At 38.6% G+C, this 20,554-nt stretch overlaps 1 protein-coding gene across 9 annotated transcripts in view; it reads left to right on the top strand.

Annotated features, from left to right (window-relative positions):
• Nucleotides 1-20,554, top strand: part of LOC149556577 (putative LRR receptor-like serine/threonine-protein kinase At1g06840) — a 345,044-nt gene that overhangs the window by 114,120 nt on the left and 210,370 nt on the right. The window lies entirely within an intron of this gene.

Raw genomic sequence — 20,554 nt, 5'->3', positions numbered from 1 at the left:
TCCTGCTTGTTTGCTGCCTCAAACCATATCTCCTCCAAGTGTTTGAAACCTGCATACATAAGAGAATGTGTTAGATCCAATGAATCTAGGAAATGATGGTAGCAACTCACCTCATGCACAAATATTCTATGCTACCGTCATGTCACACTTGCATAAAACAAAAACAAATACTAGCATAAAGAGGCAGTCATGATCACATCAAGTTTTTATTGCTAACATGTTTTCTTGTGAAAAATCCTATCTCTCATAAGTACGTAGATATAATTGTAGGCTTCCACGAGGGTTATTGAGCTTGGCGTGCCTATAAGAGATAGGATCGAAGAAGTCTCATCTTTATAATACAGAGCAACATGTAAGGACAAAAGAAAGTGCATCACAAAACTAAAAATGATTTCTAGATCAATTAGAGGCTGTAATGGAAGAGATAGACAGAAAAGATGCAAGGTAGTGGTAAAGCAATAAAGCATATCAGAACTCTTTAAAGATAAAGTTGTAGTTTTCAGTTAGGAAATACAGTGAGATATCTCAGAGGACAATAAATATTTCTCCTAGAACATCATACAACATCCATGCATTTGCAACGAATGTAGGGCTATAGGATTGTAAAATACTTCTACAACTGGTGTAAAAATTTGGAGCTCACATTTTGAATCAGGAAGCAAAGGGACAATATGATGTTTCTATTTTGATGAAAATGTGAGCTTTTGATTATCTGCAGCTTTCTACACAAAGCCAAATAAGGAAGCATTTCAATTTTTTCTTCACCTTTTTGGAGAAAGGAGGAAAATTAATAACAACTTTATACTCTCGGTGATGCGCTAAGCAAAGTATACATCAAAAAATTGTCAATATTGAAGGATAAAGAGCACGGCCAGGCACAGTAATTAAAGGAAAGATGTCATGTCCCCAAATTTCACTATAATAATTTAATTTAATTAATTAATTATTTAGTCCCCAAATTTAAATAATATAATAAAAGAACCTTTAATTAGTTACTTTGATTAATTCATATGGGGTCGGGTCCAAGTTAATAGTATTTGTATTTGTGGTTCTGATTGATTTAGTATATCTCGGACCCATTTTTGTTTTAATTGTTTTCATAGGTGTTGCCGTCGGCTATCTTTGTAAACCCTTGAGAGTTCCTTCGAAGGGTATTTAAGCATGACATGCAGGTAGTAATTGTCATGCGATTTGGATTATTTCTTTGTATGACAAATTCCTGTTGGAGTTCAGTATTGTTCGGCATTTCGGAAGTGAAAGATTTTGCCTACTTGGCAAATTCGGTTTTGGTGGGATTCAACCCTCACCCTACTCCATCTTTGTATTACTTGCTCAGATATGGCAATTCTGCGCACCATCTTTGTTTGCAAATACATATATCTATATAACTTGGATTGGATTGTGAATACTTGTACTGGGATTATTTGGCATGTTTGGCGAATATATTTTTCACATGGTTCTGGCATCTCGAATTGGAGCTCAATCCGTGGCGAACGACCCTCCATCATCCTCCTCCCTCCATCGTACGGTCACTTGTAACTTTCAGTTTGTAGGGACCCATTTTTGCTCCACCATATGGACCTCCATCTTGCCTGGCTAACGTACTACGGTACGGTCATCCAACAAATACCGTTTAGACTCCCTCACACTTACTATATGACCTGTCACCGATAGAGCATTGCACATTCCGTACTGCCATATGGTCAACCTTGACAATCATTTGGCCAACACATCCCATACCGTACAAACATCATTGGGTTGTGTTTCAAGGTCTTTGAAGCTTACTTCTAGGTTTGGGTATCAAACAACATGCAGCCGGGAGTGGAACATTATAGTGGTATTAGAGCAAATTCCCTTTGGATCAAGTTTCCCTTCGAACTAAATTCCCCTTTGGACTAAGTCCCCCTTCGGACTGAGATTCCCTTCAAATCGAGATCCCCTTCGGATTGAGATATCCTTCGGACCGAGTTTCCCTTTGGTTTGAGATACCCTTTGGACTGAGTTCGCCCCCTTTGGATCGAGATCCCCTTCGTATCGAGTTTCCCTTCGGATCGATTTCCTCTTCGAGTCGAGATTCCCTTCGGATCGAGTTCCCCTTCGAATCGAGTTCCCCTTCGGATCGGGTTCCCCTTTGGATCAAGTCTCCCCTTGGAACTAGACCCCCATTGGATCGATTTCCCCTTTGTGTCAAGATACCCTTCAGACTGAGTTCCCCTTCAAATCGAGTTTCCTTTTGGGTCAAGATTCTCTTCGGACCGAGTTTCCCTTCAGATCAAGTTCCCCTTTGGATTGAGATTCCCTTCAGATCAAGATAACCTTCAGATTGAGGCCCCTTTCGGATTAAGATTGCCTCCGGACAAAGATCCCCTTTGGGTCTAGATTGCCTGCGAACAGAGATCCCCTTTGGGTCGAGATTCCCTTCGGACTGAGATTGCCTTTGGACCGAGATCACTTTCAGGTTGAGTTCCATTTCAGAACATTACAGTAGTGTCAGAGCTAGTGATCTTGCCAACCTGCTAGGATGATTGAGAGATTTTGGTATTTGGATCACACTATGGCACCGAATAGTGATGGAGAGTGGTGGTTGAAGAAACTAGAGAAGATTGGCAAAGAGCTCAGTGAGGGTGTTGATCTTCCATTAAATATATTGGAAGTATGTTTGTGTAAGGTAAACCAATTAGATTTATACAAAGAATCCTCTCGCTGATTAAGGATGCCTTAAGTCAACCTAGGCTTTTGAGACACCATGACAAGGAAAAAAGGTTGGTAGCTGTAGCACGTCTCAGTGAGGTTTTGAGAATTTTGGCTCCTAAAGCATTGTATGATGATAACACCATGATAGAGATATTGCATTTGATAGTTGATAGCTTTCAGAGTCTTGATGATTTCAGTAGTGATCTTTTTGGTAGGAAATCTACAATATTGGAGAATTAAGAAAATATCAAATTGAGTAACCTCCTCTTAGATCTTAAATCACAAAATTTGGTCCATGATATGTTCCATCACTTCTTGGTCACCATCAAGGAAGATCATGATACTAAGATTTCAGTTGCTATGGAGAGTCTTATGATTTCGTGCATTGAAGAGATGGATGAAATATCCCAATCCATCACATCTATGTTATGGGTTGTTCGTAATCTAGAATGTATCCCCTCTATAGCATCATATAGATTGGTCAGTAATGTTTTCAAGCATTGTGAAGAAAAACTAATATCTCATTTGCACAAGTTGAAGAAAATGGATGACAACGATAAGAGTGATGCATTATGTGAGGAGAATGAAGGCATAATTACAGGGCTGCCCCAGGAGGATTTGCTATATCTTTATACTACAGCAACATGGTGAGAACACCTAGAAAATGAAGATGTTGCTTGCATGGATCTTGTGAAGACATGGACAAATCAAGTTGTGCCCAATACCGAAGTTGTGCCTGAGGTTGTGTCCATTGCTGAGGCACTATCTGTCGTGGAGGTTCTAGCAGTTTTTGAGGTTGTGTCCATCATAGAAGTTGTGCCTGTCACTGAGGTTCAATCCATCATCATGAGTGCGTTCGTCCCCGAGATTGTGTCTATCATCGTGGTTGTGTTTGTCGTTGAGGTTGTGTGTCTATCACTGAAGCTATGTCCATCATCATGGTCATGTCCATCGCCAAGGTTGTATGTCCATCACTATGGTTGTATCTGTCACCATAGTTGTGCTTATTGTCATCACCGTCACCTGTCACCATAGTTGTGTCTATTTTCATCATTGTCATCAAGCCTATTGCTATGTCTGTCACCGTAGTTGTGTTTGATTTTTTCATCGTCACTATGCCCGTCGTCCTTTTTGTCACCGTCATTATGTCTGTTGTTGTCACCATCACCATGTCCATCATCGTCATTGTGTCTTTTGTCATCACCGCTGCCATATCTATTGCCGAGTCCATCGTCATGTCTGTCATAGTCGTCATCACCATGTCCATCATCTTCATTGTATCTATTGTAGTCATCGCCGCCATGTCTGTTACTGACATCGAGTCAATGTCCATCGTCGAGTTTATATCTATCATTGTAGTTGTGTCTGTCAACGTCATCATGGCTATCTTTGTCATCATTGTGTGTCCTACATTTGTCGCCATTGAGATGTTGCCTACTGTCGAGGTTCTATCCATCATCAAGGCTTCTATTGAGGTTCTGTGTGCCTCTGAGGTTTTATCTATAGCTAAAATTTTGTTTTTTGCTGAAGTACACTCCGTTGAGGCTTTCTCTGCCAAAGCTCCCTTTAATGAGGTACTCATGGTCAGTGTCCCCTTCGTTGAGTTACTCTCCGTCAAGGTTCCCTTCATTGAAGTACTCTTCACTATGGCTCCCATCATCGCAACACCATTCACCCAAGCTCCTGTCGTCGTGGTACTTATGACTGAGCCCCCTTCGCTCACATTCTCACCATCAAAGCTCTCTTTGTCAAGGTTTCATCCATCACGAATATAATAGTTGTTGTTGTGATTGTGTCAGTGGCCAAGTTTGTGCCAACATTGGCGTTTGTGTGCATGACCATACCCAAAGAGATTTTTTAACATAGTGACGTGAAAGATTTCATCAATTTGTGTCATTGGGATCTTGCCGAAAGTTACGACAATGTTTATATCAGAGTGGTGCAGCGGATGCTTAACAAAAATGTGGTGCAAGGGAGATTTGATGACAATTCACTCATTTCGCCTGCGTGTTTTGTTTGGGATCTTGGTGACTCGGGACATGACAATACTTATATCAGAGTGGCACAACGAAAGTTTGATGGCAATGTGGTGCTACGAAAGATTGATGTCATTTCACTTCTCTCGTTTGCACATAATGACAGATTGCTTGAGGGCAAGCAATCTTTGGGCAGCAAGGATTCATGATGTCCCCAAATTTCAATATAATAATTAAATTAAATTAATTAATTAATTGGTCCCAAAATTTAAATAAACTAATTAAAGGACTTTTAATTAGTTACTTTAATTATTTAATATGGGGTCCAAGTTAATAATATTTGTATTTTTGGTTTCAACTGATTTAGTATATCTCGGGCCCATTTTTATTTTAATTGTTTCCATAGGTGTAGTCGTTGGCTATCTTTGTAAACCTTTAGGAGTTCCTTCAAAGGGTATTTAAGCACGACATGCAGGTATTAGTTGTCATGCGATTTAGATTATTTCTTTGTACTGCAAATTCCTATTGGAGTTCAGTATTGTTCGCCATTTCAGAAGTGAAAGATCTTCCCTACTTGGCTAATTTGGTTTCGGTAGGATTCAACCCTCACCCTACTCCGTCTTTGTATTACTTGCTCGGATTTGGCAATTCCATGCACCATCTTTCTTTGAAAATACAAATATCTATATATCTTGGATTGGATTGTGAATACTTGTACTGGTATTATTTGGTGTGTTTGGTGAATATATTTTTCACATGGTTTTGGCATCTCAAACTAGAGCTCAATTTGTGGCGAACGACCCTCCATCATCCTCCCTCCACCGTACGGTCACTTGTAACTTTTAGAACATAGGGACCCATTTCTACTCCACCGTACAGACCTCCATCTCGCTTGTTTACCATACTACCGTATGGCCATCTCCCATGGCCAGACTTGGCCACTGTACAGTCATTCAGCAAATACTGTACAGACTCTCCCACACCTACTGTACGACCTGTCACCCATCGAGCATTGCACAGTCTGTATTGCCGTACGATCAACCTAGACAACCACTCGGCCAACACATCCCATACTGTACAAACATCATTGGATTGTGTTTCGAGGTTTCTAAAGCTTACTTCTAGGTTTGGGTATCAAACAACGTGCAGCTAGGAGCAGAACATTATAGTGGTATCAGAGCAAATTGCCTTCGAGTTAAGTTTCCCTTTGGACTCAGTCCTCGTACGGATCGAGATCCCCTTCAAACTGAGATTCGCTTCAGATCGAGTTCCCCTTCGGATCGAGATTCCCTTTGGACTGAGTTTCCCTTGAGATCAAGTTTCCCTTCGGTTTGAGATACTCTTCGGATTGAGTGCCCCCTTCGAATTGAGATCCCCTTTAGATGGAGATTCCCTTCGGATGAAGTTTCCCCTTGGAAGCAAATCCCCTTATGATCGATTTCCCCTTTGGGTTGAGATTCCCTTCGGATTGAGTTTCCCTTTGGATCAAGTCTCCCCTCTGAATCAGATCCCCTTCGGGTCAAGATTCCCTCCGGACCAAGTTCCCCTTCGGATCAAGTTCCCCTTCGTGTTGAGATTCCCTTTGGACCAAGTTTCTCTTTGGATCAAGTTCCCCTTCGGACTAAGATTCCCTTTGGATCAAGATTCCCTTCGGATTGAGGTCCCCTTTGGATTGAGATTACCTCCGAACAAAGATTCCCTTCGGGTAGAGATTGTCTCTGAATAGAGATCCCCTTCGGGACGAGATTCCGTTCGGGCCAAGATTGCCTTCGGACTGAGATTGCTTTCAGGCTGAGTTCTCCTTTAGAACGTTACAAAAGAAAAGAGGCCTCCTATGAGTGAACAAATTAAAAAAAGATTAGACTGAAAATTCATCAAAGCACAAAGCAAATAATAAATGAATTGCTACAGACAAAAGTTCAGTTTTAAAGATTTTTAGTAATGAAGAGTGCAAAATCAGCATACCCAATCACATAGATTAGCTGATTGGAAGAACAAATGGTATAAGGAAGGGTAAGAGCTGGCAACCAATAGAAGAAGAGCATTAATTATGCTAGTTAAATTTTCAAGTATCAAGATTCAAAATAGAGGAGAGTTCTAAATTGTGCTTGTAAGATAGTGAAAAAGTATAAATGTGGTATGCCCATTAAAATCAGCAAACAAAACCCATGTTTTCCAAAGCAAAATCATGTTTTATTGATATGAATAGTTGGAACGCGCAGTCAATTCTAGATGGGTTGTTTTCTTCCAGCATTAGTGGCCAATGTCTTGAATAAAGACCTAGTAAATCAAGCAGCCACATTTTCAAAGATGAGTGCAAGAAAAATGTCATCGAAAAGGTGGTCTCAATCTCTTCCATTGACAGATGTCTTAATACAACAAATTATGTTTGTCATTTATGACAAGAAATGAGCGATTTTCAGCAAGAAATAAGAAAAATAAAATGTATAGTGCATTAAAATAATGATGTTAGTTATTTAGTGAAGACCCAGTTCCATAAGCATTGAGGGTTCTATGCCAGACTTTTATTTTCTTCAAAAAAAAAAAAACTAGGGTTTTATCAAAAGGAGGGAGATTCAAAAGCATCGCTCATGTCTTTTATAAAGTCAACAAGAGAACTTCACGTCTAAGTAGCAAAGGAGGAAATTTCAACAACTCACTCCCATTTATGAACAAATTTGCAAAAGGAAAAGGAACCACGTATAAGCAGTAATCATAACCATTTTTCCTTAGTAAATGACAGCTAGCAAAAGACAATTTTAAACTTCATTAGTATTGGTGGCTAGTAAGAGCAGACTTACAGTTGCTAGAAAGAACGCCATAAATCAAGGCTTGTAAAACTCCAAAAAGCCTCCAAGTTGAAGAATAAGGAAAATATAAGTTCTGGAAATGCCGAGAAGACAGCAGAAGAAAGCCGAGTTCATGCCTTACCAAACGACATGCATAGGGATTCAAACCCTTCATCCAGTTTTTCTCTCAAACTCCAAAATGATTGAATGAGGAAGAAAGATGCTTTTAGATTCTATGTTTTCCTTAATTCTTTTGCATATTTTTTGAAATCCACAGCCTCATAAAAGTCTCATTCAAGTTAGGAAGGCTTTCATGCCTTTAGCATATTCTTTATTTATTTATTATTAATATAGTTATACATTACTTAACACATTTGAGGTAATGTATTATTATATTGATAATAATAAAAGTTGATCTTTTGAATATATCTTATACTTAATAATATGATAATATGTTACTTGAAAAAAGAACATGTACTTATTAATATATTAACATATTATTAAGTATTTTTTTCTTTTACAAATTGTAATTATTATTTATTAATTTATGTCATTATAAATCAATTATTTGATAATAAATTTAAATGCAAAAAATATAAGAGTTGAGCAAAATATTATTGTTAAGGTTGAGAAATGCTCATAAATGTTGAAGTGAGTTGGCCTTTGCATCAGGAGGGTATCTAGGAGTTCACATAGTCAAGCTTGTGAAGAATTTGAAAATCCCCAATATGACTGAGCAATAACAGAGATTGCTGCTCTGTTTTACTCAATAAACAAAATGAACAGTGGAATATGGTAGATGGAGACACCCAAAAAATAAACAACCAAAGGGCTGAGGGCTGGAGATGTGCAATCACACTTGCTTGCTTTCTTCTATTAAATTTTGGAAATAACTTTTACAAATGCAAATCTAGAAATTACAAACTTCATGAAAAATAAAACTTAAAACTACTACTGTTGTTTACTAATTAAACTTGCAGCATTCTAGAGCTGCATACAAACAACTTGGAGCTTCTCAAAGCTCACACACAATAGACCTGGAGCAATCAATGTTCAATAGATCAAACACCAATAATGTTGCTGCACAAAAAATACCCAAAATATTCTCTTCTGCTGCTGCGAAAACTGACTCTGTGAATCTGGACCGTGTCCTAGAAAATGAATAAAATTCCCTCCTTTTGTCTACTTTCCGTCTGATGGAATCTAAAATTCTAGAATCAATTTGTACGCATTGCCTAATTATTTTCTAAATTGTGAGACAAACTATTCAGATTTGGATTCTTTTCATTTCAGTAATATATATGGGTATGATCCTAGAATCGAGTACAAGCAACAAATGCCAATATCGAAGCTTGATCCCATTGCTGGTTGTTTTATTGAGATTAAGATAAAGCAACAAAGGCTTTATTTTGCGGGGTTGTGTATTCATATATGTTCCATCCAGATCAGATGAAACTAACAACAGCAATTCCAGATTTTGCAAGAAGAGTTCCAACACACAACATATGCTACAAATGCACATCTAATCCTTGGATCATTGTCAAAGCAATTGCTACAAGGACTAATGGTGGTCAGTTTTAAAAAAAAAAGAGAGAAAGAAGTTGCAGGAGTGAGGTTCTAAGCATGGTAGAGGTCAATATGAACCATTCAAAATACCGGTAAAAGCATCAAACATGTATACCATGAAACCTACTGAATATGCTGTCCAATATGTACAAAGTAAATGTAAATAACAGAAGTTAGAAAGCAATGATTCTGCAGCAATGAAGTCAAGTGTTAAGAAGAAAAGTATTGTGCAACTGGATGGTGTCTATGAATTAACAATAACAACAATACAGATATATTGCGTCCTTGCACAATAGTAATTGCAGAAGCAATTAAAACTATGCCTTTCAGAATAGACAAGGGTATTAAAAACAGTTTCAACTGATCATATGATATCCTCTGCAGCAATAATAGTCATTATTGAGCAAGTCACATATTCCTTTGTGAAGCAGCAGTAGCAAGATACAAAGGAAGACAGAGTTTAATCTTATCAACTCTAGCATTAGCAAGCCTATTTTATTCTCACTGCATTAGTATACACGTCTGTAGCAGAATGAAATCAATTAACATAAGGACACTATCTTCACCGTCAAGAAATACTCTGATTTAGCAGAAGGATGAATATGTACATGCCATGAATCTCAGAATTTAGTGAAAGATACAAGGAATTGATATCTATGATTTCTTGAAGCTCGTGTGAGAAAGACTTAGCATATCTGTATCTCGAAACAAATGATCCAAGATGGCGGGAGTTCCAGATTTCACTCAAGTCATTTTTGTTGGAAATATATACTTCAAGCCTTGTTGGATTTTCAATAGTCCGGACACTATTATAGGTGATGCCGTCGATGCAAATGAGAAGCCTGATGCATGAATGAGAAAGAATACCACTTCTTTGCAATATGCGATGATTTGCAGCAACTCATTTGTTTGAAGAAGTTAATCATCAGGGCAAATAAAATGGTCGGGCCGCTTCGATGATGAATATTTCATACCACTAATGTTATGGTATCTATGTGCAGGTTCTAGAGTGGTTTACGTGAGCAGGAGATTCACGTTAGGATACGAGGAGTCTACAAAATGCACTACCAGTGGGAGGATATAAACTATTGAATATGGTAAGGTCCTAGGATCCCATGTGGATTCAAAGTATGATGTTTGCAGAAAAGGCAGAAATCGAATTAGGATACACGTATAGGAGTGAGCAAACCGCAGGTTTATAGATGCGCCTACAGGATTGAAGAAAATGGTCTCTGGCTTTATAAGCCATAGAATACATTAACCATCGATCAATGCTCAAAATAATTCATATCATAAATATTGATTAGTTACTTTTGAAAAGGTGCAAGGTTTGGGTGAATAACCGATGCCTCTTCAGCATTCTATAAATATAAGATGTAAAAATCAAAACAGGAGACAATTTCATATTGGTATTTTTAAAATTTTATATATTGAAGCACTTATGATGTATTATATTCTCCAATTGGCCGAGAAATGAAGTTTTGAACAAAGCCCGTGGATTGAATTACGGAGCAAATTTATATGCAATTCCAGAATTGAAATGCAGTAAATAGATCATCTGTAAAGAGTGTCTTTATTGCAATTTTATTTTTGGCATAGTTATTTATTTTAAATTTTGAAGTTTTAAATTATTATTAAGTTGCGTCCTTTATAAATGTTTTTTATTAATTTCTATAAATATTTTAATATTCGGATAAGTGGATTGGGTCATTATTATATTTTAAATTTGATAAATATAAATATTGTGAAATATTTAATTATTTTTGTATTTATGTCTTGTTTGTCTCGGCAAGAGTTAAAGTGCATCCTAGACTAGTTTAAAATTGCATTCATAAAATTGATCCGTCGTGTCTGAATTATTAAAATTATTTATAGTTTAAATATATTGAACTTTATAAAGTTGTATGTTTCAACTTATAATATTGACTCTGATTGCCCATTTAATTAAGCACGGGTCTTTATATTGCTCTTAATTCATAATTCATATGCTGGCAATTGTTTCATTTCTTTCCATTGAGAAATTAATATATTCATTTTTTGTGTTCATTTTTTATTTAAACATTATCAAATTCATAATTTTCAAGTTTAAAGTTTTCGATAAATCTTGCCATTTTGAAAACTTTCAATACGTTCATTTTCAAATCAATCTGCTTTAAGCATCTTGGATTTAAGGTTGTTGTCCAGGATTAGGCACACCTGCCTCGGTTTTGTAGAGTCGGAAGTGCAAGGGATTTGGATCGCATCGATCAATCCCATCAAGTTGGCCTTAACCAGTTGGATATCCCAGCATCGAGCAGGCAAGGTTCGTAGGATTCCAATCTGCGGTTTTGGGAACCAACACCGTCCACACAAAAAACTAAATTCAAAATTACCTACCAGAGTTAATGCAACGTCAGAACTCAGCTGGGAATGAAATCACCAAAAAAATCTAATCAAATCATTTCCTGGGGCTCTTGTCAGGGTAGGTGTGCACTTGGCTCAAGTGACAAAAAATTTGATTTAAAATTCCAACACTCCCCCTTGTCCTGAGCCAACAAAGAAGGATCACTATTGATCCAAATCAAGTACACCAAGACTTCTTCTTAGGCACACAAAACTTGCTATGCCCAATGGCTTGGTGAAAATTTTTGCTAGTTGCTGCTTGGACTTACAATACTCCATTTTAATTTCACCATTCTCAACCAACTCTCTAATAAAATGATACCTTATTCAATGTGCTTACTTCTTCATGAAACACTAGATTCTTTGTCAAAGCTATTGAGGAAAAGTTGTCACAATAAATTGTGGTTCCATCCTCTTGTTCTTCTTTGAAATCCGTCAAGATTCTTCTCAGTCAAATAGCTTGACACACTGCCACATTTGCTGCTATATATTCAGCCTTTGCTATAGATTGAGCATCAATTGGTTGCTTTTTGGATGCCCATGAGATTGCACCCGAACACATATGAAATACATAACCGAAAGTGCTCTTCCTATCATCCAAACTTCCAGCCCAATCACTATACGTATAACCAACCAGCCCATGTTCATTTTCAGCACTATACAAAATACCAAATCCATTGGTACCATTCACATATCTCAGGATCCTCTTTCCTGCTTGCTAGTGGAAGTCTTTTGGAGTTTCCTTAAATGTAGAAATCAGACTTATTGCATGCATTATGTTAGACCGAGTTGCTATCAAATACATCAAGCTTCCAACCAAACTTTTATACAATGTTGGATTCATGTTGCTGCTGCAATCTTCCTTACTCAACTTCAAACCTATGGCTGTTGGTGTTGGGGCTACCTTGCTATTTTCCATTTTAAATCTCTCCAAGATTTGATTTGCATATTTTTCTTGAGAGATAAAGATACCATCATCATTTGTTTTACTTTTATGCCTAGAAAATACTTCAAGGGAGCCAAATCTGTCATTTCAAACTCACTTTTCATGGCCTCTTTGAAATCAGCAATAAGGAAATCATCATTCCTAGTAAATATCAAATCATCTATAAACAAGACAACAATTAAAACTTTACCATCAGCTACCTTGATGTAAAGAGTGAGCTCACCATCACTTTTGCTAAAGTCATTGCTCATAAAATATGAGTCAATCCTACTATATCATGCTCGTGGAGCTTGCTTCGGCCCATAAAGAGCTCTTTTCAGCTTATACACCTTGTGTTCTTCACCCGGAACTTTATAATTAGGTGGCTTCTCCACATAAACCTCTTATTTTAACACTCCATTCAAGAAGGAGGACTTCACATCCATTTGAAATACCTTCCATTTGTGTTGGGCTGCAATTGCTATGATGGCACACAGTAATGTCCCTTGATAGATTCACTCTATTTTTTGCAATTTAATGTGTCAATCAAGCTTATGATTCTTATCTTATTGATCTGTAAACATATAATGGAAGTATTGCTATGTAAACTTATGTCGAGAATAGCCTCAAGGATGGGGTTGAATTAGTGATTTGTATATGAATCTGAAATGTTTTAATAGATCATGATATAATCTTCCTTAGCTGATGTGCATCTCCACATGTTGTTCCAAGAGAAGTTGGTTTTGCAGTCATTTATTCATACAACAGGTCTGGACAAAAATAGTTATACTTCAAATAACTGTCACTAAATACGCCTCTGCTAAGTCTGGCAGTTATGAATGCTATCTCAATGCCACATGGGTTTTTAGTTTAATGTTAATTGTGGACGCCTTCCTTTCTTCATATAGTGCCAATCGAATTTTGATTTCCATTTGTCAAGAGATAAAGTGGCTATGCTAAGTTTATATACCCCCATTATATTCTATATATCTATTTATTATCTTTATCTCAATGCTAACTACCTGTCAATTTGTATGTATTGTTCTGTCAAAATACGTCAATCTCTCTCCTTATATATACGACACTCATTCTATGGTAGATTATTTCAAAAATGGACTCTCCTCTATTTTATGCAGCTGTTGACTGTCTATGTGTAAATATCTCCATCCATATCTCCATGCCTGATACAAATATTTGGTGCAGTCTCATAGAAGTCATCATGCCTTCTTATGGTATAAAATATATCCTTCAATCCCTTATTAGCTTGTGACTGCATATGCTACATTCTTGGCAATTCCATCATCTCCAAAGTCACTCCTTGAATATATCTTTTTTTTTGAGTCCGTTATGTTGCCTCCGCAATCTCGCCTTCCTTTATTCGTAACTAGAAACTAAATACATATTGCTTGAGTCTTGTCAACGGTCTTGTTTTAGACATTTTTGTTTGGATTATGTTGTTCGATGATTGAAGATTTTATATTCAACACACTTGGTCGATGCTCTTTATTATGCATATACTAGCTAATCTTCATTGTATCTTTCATACTCCTTATCACTCCTATTATGACTGATGTGGCTGGTTGTATTTGTTCCTGTTCATTTCCTTTCTAAGTGTACCGTGTATTCTAGATCATTTCAATGCCTTTTTTCCTCCTCCATCCCCCTTCCTAAGTGTCCCCCCCTTCATATATATGTGTGTGACTAAGAAAAGTCACGAATCCTCTTGGGCGATGACTTTAGATCTTTTAAATATGCATTTATTTTTCATATTATTATACTTTGATACGTATATTATATTTATACTTTTGTATATATGAAATATATATGATTACATATTTAATATTTTATTGTATCAGACCTATGATAGTTGTTTATCATATTTAGTTAAGTTGTAGAATATAATTTCTCATTCTACATATTTTAGTTAACTATTATTTAGTTATTGATAATACTAAATTATAACATATATTATATATAGTATATAATATATTATAATTTATTCTTTTTTCATATTATGGTATTCATCATATTAATCACATTATAACTATATGATTATATCAATCAATATATATATTATATGTTATTAATTTTTTAGTATATTTCTAATTTATTATTAAATCGTATAAATATGGGGACATGACACACACACGGTTTTCATTCTTGCAACCGGGACATATGTCTCATCGTAGTCTCTACCATACTGTTGTTTGTACCCCTTGACCACCAATTGTGCCTTGTGCCTATCTATTTTTCCATCAGCATTGCACTTAGTTTTATAAACCCATATAACTCCAATAACTTGCTTCTTGGGAGGTTAATCATTTAGCTCCCATGTTTTGTTTCTTTCTATTGCATCAATTTCCTCATTCATGCCCTTACACCATTTCTCTTCTTTCATGGCTTCTTCAAAATAAATTGGATCACTATGAGAAAATAATCCAAAATTTACACTCATCAAAATCTTCTTCATACTTTTCATCTTGGTACATCTCCCTTAAAGTTTTGGTTTTTCTTGGCAATAGGGAGGCGAGAGTAGGGTCTGAACTTTCACTATTGCTGCTATTATGTACATTCTATACACTGATCCGGAGTTGTCTGGAGCTACCTGGAGCTAATTCTTTGCTTATCTATGGCTACTTGCCTTTCAACCTATTTCTGTCAGGAACAATCCGGAGCTGTCTAGAGCTATTTGTATGTCCTGCTCCATCTTGTTGATCACCAACTTCATCTTCTTCATCAATAATGAGCACTTTACTTGAAGTTCTTGAAGATTTATCCACCGAGCCATCCCATGATTGATTTTCAATCAACTCCACATCTCTTGAAATGATGATCTTCTTGGTGACTGGGTCATACAATCTATATGCCTTTGATTCTGAGCTATAACTAGTAAAAATGCACTTTACACCCTTTTTATCAAACTTTTGTCTTTTCTCCTTTGGCACGTGTACATATACTACACACCCAAACACCCTCAAGTGTTCAACCGTCCATCTATGTTTTGACCATGCCTCAAGAGGGATCTTGTCATGAATGGCCTTTGTTGGACACCTATTTATCAAATATACTGTTGTTGCTACAACCTCTGCCCAGTATTCAATTGGGAGTCCCTTTTCTTTCATTATGCTCCTTGCCATCTCAACAATGGTTCTATTTTTTTCCCTCAGCCATTCTATTTTTCTGCGGAGTATAGCTGGCTGTAAACCCCTTCTTGATGCTATTTTCCTGCAAAAATTTACAAAAGAATTGGAGGTATAATCCCCCCTTCTATTTGACCTTAGGACTTTGATATAATTGTTACTAAAATTTTGCACACGTGTAAAATTTAAGTATGAAGACAAAGAAAGTACATGAATGCCATTCATTTCACAAAAGAATGTCCTTGTATTATTCATCAAAAGATAGATACAAATGATATTTACAACTGATAGAATGAAATAAAATACTGAAAGTAAATTTCTCTCACACAATTGGCTGTGAGAGTAACCTTCAAATTTACTAATATCAATCTCTATTTGACGAAAGTGCATAAATATGAAAGAAAGAGCATAGAATGAGAGGGTCATAGGGCACCAGTCATTGCCTGTAATGACTGGTCATATTGCATTGCTCCAATACTGTTTGCTTGCTGCCTTGAACTGCATTTCTTCCAAATCTCTGAGTTCTGCATCCAAAGAAAAGATGTGTTAGATCCAATGGATCTAAGCGATGATGGAAACACCTTGCCTCATATACAAACATTCTATGCTACTGTTGTTTACCGTATTGGGTAAATGAATAAACGCATACAGGAAATAGATAGAAACAATAGAACTCCTATTATTCGCATATGCCAAAGGATTACATATAGATGATTAGATGCTTTACACTGACCCAAGAGGGTGTATTAATACTCTCCGAAGAACCTTCTCGTAGGGGTCTGTCGGCTACATAAAAAGAACCTTCCCGACGGGGTCCGTCGGCTACATAAAAAGAGCCTTCCTGAAGGGACCCGTTGGCTGATACACACAACAAGAACCTTCCAGAAGGGCCCTGTCGGCTAATACACAATTTTACCTACGACATCCATCCCCCCAAAAAGAACAGTCGTCTCTGGATGACAATACAACAAAATTGTACAACTAATGACATCAACTAGAATCAAGATACTAGGCAGGGGGACGGGTCTGTGCTCTCAGATCGCTTAGCTTAGCCCGAAGCTTGTAGACCTGCTCCTTCCGAACCTTCAACTCGGCCTCCACTTCCATCTGAAGCTGTAGTGCTGATTGCATCATCGCTCCATTTTCTCCCATCTCTTTCTCCTTTTCCACTGCCAACTGCTCCTCTGCTACCAATTGCTCCTCTACTGCCAACTGCTCCTTTGCTACCAACTCCTCCTTTGCTACCAACTGACTTTGTCTGACTAACAGGGCTTCCTTTTCGGATTGCCAGGCCCCCCTCTCAGATTCTCAGGCTGCCCTCTCTGAAGCCAACCTAGCAATTGACTCCTCCCGAGCTCTCTCAGCTGCTACCTGATCCGCCTGACTCCTCCGAAGAGTGTAGTATGCCTCCCTGTGCAACTTCACTATCTCCTGGAGCAAAACCTCAACTTGGTTGTCCACACAAAAATCTACTATGGTGGCGAAGTCTTGACGCATCTCATCAGTCTTTGCATTCGGCCATCCCCGCTCCTCAAAACAGACCGTGAAGATAGCTGGGCATCCTAGTTGCATAAATGAGATGATCCCTCCAGCTCCTTCACAACGAAATCCAATGCCCGAGTCTCTGTCGAATCCAACACCTGGCGAGCCTGGGATGCTAGAGCTATGAAGTCGGCAAGAAATACCTTCTTCATTCATATCTCCCGTGCTAATGGATGTTTCTGCCCACCCATAGCCATCTCCATGGCATCCGCCATATGCTTCACAATACTGTGGGATGGTCCAATGTCCTGAGCTGGCTCTGTTATCTGTGCCTGAGTGTCTATCTTTGGAGTATCATCTCGCATAGGAGTCTGCAAATAGGCCATCTAGGGAGCTGGAGCACGACGAAACCGCATGCTCAAAAAAGCATTGACCTCCTGAACTCAGCTCTCCCTATCACGCTCAGGTGATGCCAAAAGTGTTGCATCTACCATCACCACTGCATCAGATCCTACGACATCCATGTCTACACCGGGCGTACTTTGTCTCTCGGCTATCTTCGATACTGGGAGGTCAGGTACCTCCATGGCCGTCTCCTCTCCTCCATCTGGTATGCTCTCTACTATAGGTACCTCAACTCCTGCTGGCTGTGCCATGGCAACTTCCACTGCTAGCTGTGCTATGGAAACTCCCACTGCTGGCTGTGCTACGGAAGGTGCCACGGTTGTTGCTACCGCAAGTGCTTCAGCAGGGGCTGGCAAAGTCTCTCGGCTGGCGGGTGCTGTCGCCTGTGCAAACCCAACTCCCGACCAGACAAGAGAAGGCCTTACCCTATGTTGCCATGGTGCTGCTGTTGTAACTGCTTGTTGGGGTGCACCAGTCATCAGTATCGGCCGCCTTGTCTATCCAAACCCTGGAATGTGAGCCATGTGCAGACCTACTGGCACCAAACAGGGAGTAGCGAGTAGTGAAGTGCGCTGAAACAAGGGGGGTAGTTGTGAGAATCTGAACCTCTTCATCATCTTCTTCCCCTTCTTCGTCCCCCACATTGTTCTCCTCAGAAGATGTCTCCTGATGGCCATTGTCTGTATCACCTCTTGTGTCCATCCGAGGCCTCTTCTGTCCTGCAGTGCCTTTTTGCCCAGTGGCTGAATCCAAATGTTTCCACCGCATGATAGGAGGTTCCCTGGGAGCATGTGGTCCAGGTTTTGCCTCCAACTCGTCTTCTGGAATCATCCGTGCTGCCGCATCGAGGAATAGACCAATAGCATAGTGTGGCATATAGAATGTCTTATGTTGGAGAGTCATAAACTCATGCATACGCTCAGTTAGCACGAATGCCCAATCATAGACTTTTCCATTCATTATTCCATTCATCATAGACACCTGCGGAAATGAGATATCGGATGCCCTAGATGATCCCGTAAGCCTGCTCTTGACCAAGTCCATCAGGCATCGCCATGGTCCTTCTTGAATGTTTGTTTTCTTTAAACCCCTTCCTTTCGATGTCTCAGCCAATGCCTCCTGCACTGCTTCAGTCATATCTCCACATACCAGTCTAATAAAAAACAGCTTTACCTCTTTAGAAATTTTCTTAGGTTGAACCTTCTTGCCTTGCGGCCCTGGCATGCCAAAGACTCACATGAAATCGGCTGCCTTGAATGAAACCACCAGGTCCCTGTCCAAGTACTCAAATGTGCTCCTCTGAGAACTTTTGCCATAGGTCTCGATCATGGCGCGCAGGATACCTTCCTAATCTCGAATACAAAAAACAGGCATCCAAATTGCCCATTCCACCTGTGCCCTTTTGATGCTTGCTTTTATTGGATGAGTATCAGGGGTTTCTTGCCACCACTTTTTGTAGTCTATTCCACTCAACCCCTTGAATTGTATTGTTTGTGGTGTGATTTTAGTTGTTGCAAGTGTCAAAGGCTTACGCTTCTGCTTGCTGCTACTGGTGCCTTCATTCTGATTACTTGCATTCGACATGTTCATGCCCTTTTGAGCTTCAGATCCTTCTAGTTGCTTTTTCCACTTCCTTTTGCCTGCAGACTCCATTTACCGTTAGGTCAATTATTATACCTTCCTTCCTGCAAGCGTACGGATCTGTACGGCCGCTTCTGAGAGGGTATAGAAAAGTAGCATGTAGCAGTTATATTCCAATTCCGTATAGTGGTGTTTTCCTGAAATCTTTATGCCAGCAATTGAATTTGTACAGCTCAAATCAATAGACTAAGCCTCCAAAGTAGTATGAGAACAAATCAAAATTCGTACGGCTGCACTATGCATTAATCCATCAAACATATAATTAAATCCTCACACTCCGCATGCCAAACTGTAGTTGAAATCTGTACGCCAGTTTGAGAGGAAAATTCGTACGCCTGGTGCTTAATTCTTGCAATATCCTTCATAATTCACATAATATCTAAACCCGTACCCTTTTCTGAAAGCTGAATCTGATAAACTGGAACTTAAACCTGCAAATATATATTGAAACACACATGTAACTTATCATTGAAATCCGTATAGGAGCTATGTTGACCTTTCAAATTCTGTATGGTGGGAAACTGCAAGCTCAACCTTCAAATCCGTACGCCCAAATGCATCTTGGAATCCGTACATCTTATCTTGTTGGAATCCGTACGACCATTGTATTGCAAATTACAACTTATGCCCAAGCATGTAGAATACATATTCCAGAATGGGAATCTGTACACTAGCCCGGGGATTCCTTATGCCAAGAAAAACCGTACACACAGCAAGTTGAATAATTCCTTCAATTCGTACGGTAGTAGTACCTATTAAACTTCAATTGAGATCTGTACGGCTTCAATGCTTCAACCCATACCCAAAATCCGTACCCTCTTAGAGCTTAATAAGAACTCCATATGGTGTATGCAATAGAATTTAGGCTTCCAAGAAAATCCGTATGGTTACCATAAAATAAACCTTCAGAAGCCGTACACCAAGTGAAATTAAAGAAATCTGTATGGTGCAGGGGAGGTAAGACTTAAGAAGCCGTACACTGGTGCCAGATAGAAAGAACTTAAGATTGTACGGGGTACAAACAATATCCTCTTAAATCCGTACACCAAGTCTCATTATGTAGGAATCCATACAATACCTTTAGAGAAAGTCTCAGCTGTACATCTTAGAGCAATTAATTCCCAAAATCCGTACGCTGAGAGATTACTACTTGCTGGAAGCTTTTCTTGAAAACCGTACTCGGTGCTTTGCAAAGGAAAAGCCGTACGGTGTGTGCTCTTTAAAAATGCCATACGGTGAGGGAGCCTCAAGACCGTACGGTGACCTTTCACTTACTGTCCTTTTTTTTTTCCAATTTTTAAATTTTGTTTTATTGAGATATACAACAGATTGAGTTTTCCACCCGAACTTTGCCATTCTGCAATGACGAAGGAGTCGGTCAGACTTCATTCGGTGAGGAGGGAGTATTCTTATGGTATGTCTTCAACTTCGAGCCGTTCACTGCCTGAGACACTTCTTGTCCATCCAAAGTCCACAATTTTATTGCTCCAGTGTTCCCTACCTCTTGTATTTGGTATGGCCCGACCCATCTAACTTTGAATTTGCTTGGTTTGA

Source organism: Cupressus sempervirens, chromosome 5 (assembly GCF_028749045.1).
Source record: "Cupressus sempervirens isolate cs-2001-9-10 chromosome 5, ASM2874904v1, whole genome shotgun sequence".
Classification (NCBI taxonomy): domain Eukaryota; kingdom Viridiplantae; phylum Streptophyta; class Pinopsida; order Cupressales; family Cupressaceae; genus Cupressus; species Cupressus sempervirens.
Note: the sequence above shows the minus strand (reverse complement) of the source record. Positions and strands in the feature narration are given on the sequence as shown.